We start from the raw sequence: 9,873 nt of genomic DNA, 5'->3' as shown, positions 1-9,873 counted from the left end.
AAAAATATAGATTTAAAGTTATAATCATTAGCAATACAATATGTTCATTAACAATATAAAGAAATAATTGTATTCGTTACCCATAGAAGCAAACCAAGATGAACATTCCTCCTTAACCAAAATTTGCAATGTTTCGAAAGCTGTCCCGGCAACTGTTCTCTTTTCTGCACACATATTTTCTCTTTTGGGTTATAGGGAAACCCATTATTGTGAAGAACACATCCGCCAAAATAGAAAACCAAAGCTGTTGAACGCAGTACATGTCAATTTCGCTGGCGTCGGCCAACGTGAATTTCTATTGCTTTTACTACAACTGACTTAATGTGAGGCTGCTTTCGCCGGTCTAAAGGTCCACCGTGTTGGTTTTAGAAAGTGTTTTATTCCTTACCTCACTCTTCCAGGCTGTCAAAGGGATGCCGATATTTTGACCACAACATTTTAGTAAATATCATATGGCGTGCAAGAAAAACTTTTTTAAGTGATAGGTAGAGAAATAAAATCGTGGAAAGCGTATAATGTGACGAGTATACAAATTTCAATGATGGACAGGTCAAGGGGATAAAAGCAGTAAGGAATGATATAATGGAATTAGTACAGCTTCAGGGAAACGATACAATCATGTAGCATTATAAAAGATATGAATAAGGTATTCAAGGACAACTTGCGTGAAAAAAAGTTGGGTTAAGATACAAAATGACTTCTTCAAAACTGTCATTTTAACCCTTACAAGAGAAAAAGCAAGACTATTAGATAAAGTTAAGTATACCTTAGTTTTACCAGACCACTGAGCTGATTAACAGCTCTCCTAGGGCTGGCTCGAATAACTGCATATCTAGTACTGGGTGTTGATGGTAAAGTAAAGTCTAGGAAAATTTGAATGTCAAAGATGATTACAATCATGAAAATATTTTAATATGAAGCATGCACAATATGCTAATCGAAAACAGTGGCATAGATAAATACAAAGACCTGGAGTAAGAAATTTATTAGAACTCAACCATTTGTCCAATAATTCTAGATGTTAGTCAGCTGCTGAAGACCAAACTATAGAAAAAACGCATTACAACAGAAAACAACAGGATAAAAGAATAAAAAAAAAAACTCAGCATAGAAAGACTCTCAATATACCGACTTCTTGTTTAGTTTAAGATGAGTTAGGATTTGTATTTATCAAAAGTTTATTTGCAATCAAGAATGACACCAGTAATTCTAAATGAGATGCATGTAGTTAAAGAAATCTTGAGGTTTAACTTCAACCTCTTGACCTGAACAATTTTTTTTAACTAGTTTTCAATTAGGAAATGAAGACGCTACATGTCTATAATTGGGAGATGGGACTGATGCAAAGAGTGGTATCTTATGATTAAGCAACAATCTTGTTTGTTAGGCTAAACCACACTAGTAGTAAGCAAAGAACACTGCCCGGAAGCATAACAGAAAATGCATCCCAGTAGTCACTATAGTGCCCATCAGTTTGTAGTCTACGATCTGAAAATTTAATAGTAACAAGAAATGCTCCTAAATATCCATCGGTCTTCAGTCTAAAAACAAAGGCTGCAAAATTAACAACTCATCTTGAAGCAACACTCAAGTCAAGACCAGTCATACGAAGTTACGAAGTTTAAGCAGAATCTAGGGATTTCTCTACAATCGTGGCTCTTGCAAAAGCCAACCTGTAAACAGGAATGGTTGATTACTGTCAGCACAGACATTCAAATGCTTTGCCAACAATTGTTCGTAAGCTCTAGAGAAAATTGGAGTTATATAAATTCATCACTCATTGAAAGGGCATGAACTGCTACGCCCACATTTAGTGAATGGAGTACCATTAGTAATTCCCTTGACAAGTGCGAAAATAACCTCATCTAGCTCATTTTACGAAAAATAGGTGACCACTTAGAAGGTAAGTAATGATGACATCAAGTGCACACAAACAAACAAGGAATACGAACATACTGATTTACACTTACATAATCCTAAAGATAAAATAGAAGACTTAAATATACGACCGAAAAGCTTCTCTGATCAGTTTAACTGCAGGCAAACAGGAATTAGGCATTATGAATTTTAATAACTCTTCTTATTGTCAAACACATCACCCAAAAAGGTAACCTCCTCTTCCTTTAGACAGTGATACAGCCATCTGTTTAAGAAAAGGAAGGACTGTACCTGAAGAGATTGTATTCATTTTCAGATGAACCTAAACTCTTAGTTGGATATAATTTTTTCCTTCTCAAATCTTATCTATTCTTTTCCTACACATAAGAAACCTCCTGTTTCTCAAAGAAGAATATCTTTAGCACAACATTTCAACAATTGAGAAGATGTTCCCATATCAGTTATGATTATGAAACATTCACTTGGAGGAATAACAGGACCAACTTCATTTTGCAACTGACTAATTTAGATGTGATAGATTACCTATAATGTCATTCCAGTCTGCTTGAGGTTTTAGATGTATATTATAAGAGTATGAAACATTACGGACAGCCTGCATGGCTATAATAACTAATGAAATGAAAGCACGTTCAGAAGTCCAAGTTGAAGGATCAAGAATGCTGGGAATAACACCAAAGGGACAGGTGAATACAAGGTCCAAGCATTTACCAGCTTCATTTATAATTTGTCACAGTCATGGCAATCAGTGGAAGAGATGTAATTCAACCTTTTCCTTTGATAAGCATTGATATCGCCAGCAAACACAATTGAGGCTTTTCATTAACTTCCTGTAATTTACCTATTAAGATAAGACGGTAAAGAATGACACCATCTAAATCTGAATGCAATAGATTGAACACATATAAGTTATGCCTACCACAAACCATGATTGCAATCTTGTGGCATCCTCACACATTCCTAACGTAATTTGCCATTCCCCTTGTCCTAGAAATAGCATTACAGTCAAACAGCACTGGTTTCCTAAATCCTGGATTCAGGAGTTTAGTTGTGTACCTCAAAAATTTCTTATTATTTAGAGGCAATGACAAGCTTTCTTATATTAACGTACGCTTAAAACACTGTCACTATTAGATAAGAATAAAAGAAATTACTTGGAAGCTGTTGATGAATTATTTGTTTAGGATCTGGCAAAAAGAAAGACTAAAGTGGTGAGAACTGTGGAAAGCCGTAGAAATGCTAAAAGGTTATCACTGATGATAAGATGGCTAAAAGTGTTTTGAAATACTTTAGTTGAGTGGGGAGAATGGATGAGGACTGGTTGAAGGAAAGAGTGTATAATGGGGAAATTCTTGGAGGAAGGAGGAGAGGAAGATTTTGAAAACTACTGGTTGGGAGCTGCAGTGTGTAAGGGGCTTTTTGCTCTGCTGCTAAGCCATCTCCGTAGACACAGGAGGGTGATTTTATTCAAGTTATCTACAAGGGGAGTCATCTCTGACTCAACAGTTAAAGTATGGATATGGTGGTAACCATTGCCATGATTTTTCTTTGAAGCCAACATCTAACAGGAAAAATGGCTTATTGATTATATATATTGTCAAGGATATGCATTCCTCCCTCCTATTTAGCTGCCTATCTAGCTAACTATGAGGTTATCATCAGCTTTAGTTAGCTTATGGCTTCTGGTGCCAATATGCGGAACTCAGTTGTTTTCCACTTATATGGACAGAAGACATGCCTCCGTAGCCTACAGGAAATGCCCAGGCAGCGAGGGTATACAATGGGTCTCCCTCTTAAAAAACCCCCTGCTACCAGAACACACCTAGATTCCCCCCCCCCCTTTGGGGTCATGTTTTCAAAGTAGGCTTAGGGAGGAATTTGACATTAGGGCGTAAACCACTCGGGGGGAGCTAGCACCTTAAACCTTAGGCTCATTATCTTTAAGACTGCTATTCCTTTGACCTGTTTACTGTCCTGATCGTATGTCTTGTCTCGGTGGTGGCCCAAGTTCACGATCGTACGCCCGAGACGTGGTATTTCGGAGCTCAAATATTCGTCTGAAATAGGTAAGCCGAGAGTGAATTTGGCACCAGTCACCCCTGTCTCTCTCCACTAAATTCCTTCCATTTCTCTCATTTACCTTCAAGTTTAATCCCTTCCTTTTCCCAAGCTTCCCCCTTTGTGTGACGGCGAGCACGTGTTCCTTGTTTCAAAAGCCCAATCCAATACGATTCCAAAACTGTGATAACTTGATTTTCTCATCATTATCCTCTGGGCTACGTCATGTTTAGTATCTAAGAACGTGTATTGAGTGATATTTTATAGATAGATCCTATTTCTCTTAGTTTGGGCAGGACTAACGCAGAACGTCTCTTTCAGGGGAGACCCGTGGCCTGAATAATTCCATGCTCCAGTACCTGTCTGCCACAAAATCCTGAAAATCCCTGGTCGCAGTCATTACTAATTTCCGTTGTGGCCCCAAAATGTCCATATGAAGTATTCTTCCATCCTGGAGTTCCATCATTTGCAGTACCTGAGGCTATTTCATGTAATCAGGGCAAGACTAAATGTTATTATTTTCATTGGACTGATTGTGTTGCACATTGGCCCCATTTTTAATCAAAGCAGTTATTTCGCCTCTTATTCAAGTGTGTGTCCTATTTGAGGAGTTTACCCCAGTTATCATGCTGTTTGTTATCATTGGTTATTTGCTAAGTCTCTGTAAATAAATCCCTGTAAACTTTTAAAGAACTCTAACTCCAATATGGCGACCTTCCGCCTAGAATTATAACTCCTCGAAAATTCTAAGGTAAGTTTTCACATAACATTCCTTTGCTCATAAACTGGACTTCCTTGGTTTTGTGGCAGCATCAATCATAGTTGTGATTAAATTTCTCACCAAGGCAAGGCCAGTTTATGACAGTGAGTCGACCAAATGCAGGATTAGTCTTAAGCGTTAATTAGCTTTGCTATTAGCTAGACGCTAAAACCAGGAATCTATAAAATGCGATTGTCCCATTCACGATAACCATTTCATTACTCAAAAGCACAGGGGCGATCGGAGCCGGCGTCTTTGGTGAACAGAGTGTGTGCATGTTTAATATTAAGAATCAAATCATATTATTTCTTTAAAGAAGCGCAACAATTCTCGTATCGTTAAAAGCGTTCATAACAAGGGAGCGCATGGGTTCTTGCTCTGCTTGAAACAGAGAGGAAAGTGAAATGTTAAGCCCGTAAAATTTCTGGAGTGTAGGGAAAGTGTCGAGTTGTGGGCAGATAAAATTGGAATTAGGAAGTGCTAGTTAGGGAATTTTGGAATTTTGCATGTATGCGCTAAAGCCAGTAGCTAAGTCTATTCCAGAATAGTTAGCAAGAAAATGTACATTTCTTGGTTAGTGATAAATTTGAAATAACGATTAGTTTCTGAGGAAACCGATATATGATATCTGGCATTTATCGACCAGCCAGAAACAGTTGTATTGAAATCGCATGCGTCCAGACTGTCAAGTGTTGACAGAAAACAGTTCCCAGCATAGTTATTTAACGGCCCCCAGTGCATAGTAAAATTACATTAGCTAAAGACGGTGCTGATATTCAAAGGTAATAATTCGGCTCGCATTTTAAAAACCATGTAGCAAGAAAGTGCAGTTTGTTTGTTTCCTTTTCGCCATCCATCCAATTCCAATTTCGTCTTTGTCGCGACAACCAAGAACACTACGAATCAGATGTTTTCCGCGCATATTCGTTCCCACAACGTTCATTCAAGGAGCAGGCCTCCTCATGTATGTACTTAAAATCCGGAAATGTGAAACAATTTGAAACATCCGTGCGTACCATACCTAAGTTTCTATGAGTGCAAGTAGTAACAATTCCTAATGCCGCGCTCGTAATTTCCGCAACCATAAGTTAATCCTCAGCAAAGCGCAAAATAAAGGGATTAAAATTTCATAACAATCGATGCCATTACATATAGCTCACCGAGAGAGGGAATCTTTCTTTTCTCCCCTTCTCTCCTCGCTCGCATAAGTGCATTTAACACAGGACAAACTACTTAAGGTTGGGAATCAACTCATAAATTATAAAAGGCAGATGGAATTTGATTAGTGACAAAACCTGAGATTTTCAAATTCATTGCCCATTTAAATTTTACATCATATGCTCAATGCGGGGAATTTCTGGGCGGCTTGTGTGTAGCGCATTACTCCAAACAAACCAGCTTTTTTTCCAAGTGCTTCAACCCAGATCATTTTAGCGTTCGCGATAAAAAGTGCATATACTGTATATTATATCTTGTTATGTGTTCCAACTGATGTGCTGGAGTAGGTATATCTTATCTCAGACACGTGTTGCAAGTGCTAAACCATTGCACACTGGTACTCCTCATGTCTCTCCTGTCCTCATGTCAGGCAGCGCCACTAGTTCTCATAACTAGCTACCCACTCGTGTCATCCAGTTTCCATTTCTCTCAGTGCCCACTAATCCTGCAGCTGCTAAGCATCCAATCACTGGGCATATCTCCTTTCACTTTCCTATCTCTTCCATTCTGTTGGAGTCTGTTTACCTACTCCTACTTACCTTCTGCTCAGGCAGTACCTCACCTTCAGTGCCAATTCTATGCACTGACATGTTGTGCTCCATGGAAGCGGCGCGGCACCACAATTGCCACTAACCCAAGCAGCCTCTTATAAGCCATTGCACCTGTATTGAAGAAACGGGGTGCCATACAACAGTGCATCCGCCCATAAGGACTAGTACCCCTTCAGAAGCACTCCATTAACAGTGCATCCGCCCATAAGGACTAGTACCCCTTCAGAAGCACTCCATTAACAGTGCATCCGCCCATAAGGACTAGTACCCCTTCAGAAGCACTCCATTAACAGTGCATCCGCCGCAGGACTCAGACTTCCTTCAGGAACACTTTCCTAGTGTGACCTCGCATGGCACCTCCCTCCCACAGTGCCACCTCATTCAAAGGTGCCACTCATTGAAGTGCCACTAGTCTAGGACACTTCCTCACATCGTCTAAACCTTTTCCTCAGGAATACCCAAGTACCTCACTCAGCACCCCTTCCCCATCAGCAACATGTCAGCAAAGAATTATCAATATTTTAGGAATATAGGGAAGGAGGACGGTCTTTCCGGCCAGGCCTTCAAGGTTTGTAAGGGAACAGATCGCTGAGAAGAAAGTACTTAGAAGAAGAACAAAGGCAGCAAGAAGCTTGGTGGCCAGAGAGAAAGAGGAAGAAAGAGAAAATGGAGAAGAGAGCAAGAAGCGAGCAGCGGGAGAAGAAGAGAGAGAAGAAAGACGAAGACATCATGAACCAGCCCTCAAAGACAGGGCTCGAGTTGGAAGCCAGAAGGAAAGCGCAGAAGCTTTAGCAGCACAGCAAGCCTCTATTGCCATCGACCACAAATACCTTTCTGTCGACAGTCAGTAACTTGTGGGAAAAGTGGACTGAAGGCGAGCGGAACAATGGCTCGAAGGGTCAGTCCCTCTTGAGACCTATGACGTCCAGCCTGGCTGAAAGGGCCTTACTGTACCAAGCACCTGAGCAGGAAGGCTAAGGCTGCTCCACGAGCCATGAAGAGATCATGAGGGGACATGGCTGCCGTCCATGAGGCCATCGCTAAGCGTGTAAATCACCCCTGAGAGGGTGGAGACAAAGATTCAGAGTGTGGCTAAGAATATGCGGCTGGTCCTGGACAGAATGGGCTTGTCACAAAACCCAGCGGGAGACCGCTGGCTAAGTCTATGCGGTCTGCGACACCTTTGGTTGTTCAACCGGACCATGCTGGAGGATCTCTTCCAGTGTGTGCCCGGGCCTCTGGCTGTGTATCTTAATGATAAGCAGCCAGCCACCCTCAAGGAAGCTTGCCGCTTAGCTGATGCCTGGGAGACCTACAATCCTTCCCATGGCACCTTGCAGTGCAAAATAGTGCCACCTGGACACCTCTCAGGTCTCAATCGCTCATGGAATGGCCGCCTAACAAACCTCCGTGCCCCATCTGTAAAAGGTATGGCCATGCTGAAGCAGATTGCCGCTATAAAGATAGCAATCAGCAGGCAACAACTCTGAAGCAGCCTACCAGCAACCGTCAGCCCTCCTCCGCCCTAATTCCCAACACCGGCTTCCCAGCACGCTGTCACTGCGGGAAATCAACCTGCCGGAACTGTGGAGCTCCCGGACACTCTTCTGCTGGGTATCCTGCATGCCCAAACATGGTCACACCCAGGCACATGAACAGTCAGTGCCACGCCTCCTTAACTGAGCCGCGGAGAGAGACTCACCCTGAGGAGGTCTGGACACAGTCCGTCTCAGTGATGGCTTCTCTGGGCGGTTCCAGCCCCAATGCACCTGCACCAACTACCGACACTGGCTCAGACATTAGTCTGATCGGTCAGACCCAGGTGCCTGCCAGTGCCGCAGTAGAGAGCGCACCAAGTGGACCCGTGACCTGAGTGGAGAACAGTCCTGACCGTCCCACAGTTGAGCTCAAGAGGTGATTACCCCTTGGAGGCGATAGATTGCATCGTCTTGCGTTTCAAGCGTAGGCAGGTGGGTTCACTGCTTAGTCGAGACATCCTCTGGGGGCTCCCACCCCCCACACCACTCTGTTGCCTGACTGCTTCGCCATCTCAGCACCACATCTTCAGATAGGGGACACAGCCTTTGTGACTTGGCTGGCCCGTCAGCGATACTAATCCACCAAACACATCCTAGGCCTAGTCCGCAGGTCTTGCAACGAGGCCGGCCACCAGAAATCTCCTCATCTGAGGACGAACAAATTACCTCTGGGGACCTGCGTAAGGGAGCCATTCTGAAGATGGGCAAAGTGCTGATAGGCTACGCCAGCGGCCAACTCCACAAACTAAGAGGCCCAGTCTCTCACTCAGACAGAATCGCTGTCTAAAATCATACCAGGGACTCCAAGTGGTCTGATTTCCCGGGTCCCCCTTCAGCTTTTATCTGACATCAGTCAAGCCAGTGCCACTTGCAAGCACTGGTCAGTGCCACGCTCCACCATCTTTGGCTGGATGCTCCTATAGCGTACCCTCACAGGCCTGGCCCTAAGTTGGTGCCAGTGCGGACCCAGACATGACTTGGATCCTCCCTACGGAGATCACCAAAATCTCACCACTGTGATCACCACTTTCCAGTGCGGACCTCTGACCCCTGATGTTTCTTCTTCCCACACTCTTCCACCTGCTGAGGACGATCCTCTGGCGAGCCTGGACATTACCTCTTTTCTGGTTGACCAGGAACTGTCCGGCCAGGACGCAGACACTGATTCTCTTCCCGGCGGTTGTCTTTGGCAGCCAGTAAGGCCACCCCGTAGTCCTCGAGGCTGCCCTGATCCTGCTCTGGCGGCCTCTGGCGTTCTTCAGAATCAGTATCCTCATCGCCCCCTAGGAATGGCTAGCCAGGTGGAGGCGAAGAAGAAGAAGGGGCAGAAACTTACTCAGTGAGTCAGAACCACGCTCTCTTGCACTCGTGCTAGATTTGGCACAGTGCCACTTCCATCTCAGAGTGATCCTGGCACCTGCCCAGAGAGGTAGCCTGTCGCTGACCTCACAGGCCGTAGCATTAACCATTTTAACCGTGGGCCTTTGTACTACTAACTCTTTCCAACTAACCTCCTTCTAACCCCCTCTAGACTCAAACTGATATATTACTTAATCATACATTGTGAATTACCCGTCAGGTTTGTCATATTCCAATTTGTTGCGTGTTAGTCGTACAGCGTAGTGCCGATCATAACTCAGTGCGTGCCATTCTTTAGTGCAAGTTCGTGCAGTGCCAGCGTCGTGGGGATAGTAGGTTAGGTTAGGTTACGTGTTTGCAGTGTGCATTTGTCTAGGTGTAGATTTCTCTCGTCATCTAGCCAGTGATTGGCCGTGTCCTATACCCACATGTAGGTAGAGTTAGGCCTGTAAATTAGCCAATTCAGAACCCTCTTATAGCAGTTAGGTAGGTT

This window comes from Macrobrachium rosenbergii, chromosome 10, assembly GCF_040412425.1.
Source record: "Macrobrachium rosenbergii isolate ZJJX-2024 chromosome 10, ASM4041242v1, whole genome shotgun sequence".
In the NCBI taxonomy this organism is placed as follows: Eukaryota; Metazoa; Arthropoda; class Malacostraca; order Decapoda; family Palaemonidae; genus Macrobrachium; species Macrobrachium rosenbergii.
The sequence above is the reverse complement of the archived record's forward strand: the minus strand, read 5'-3'. Positions refer to the sequence as shown.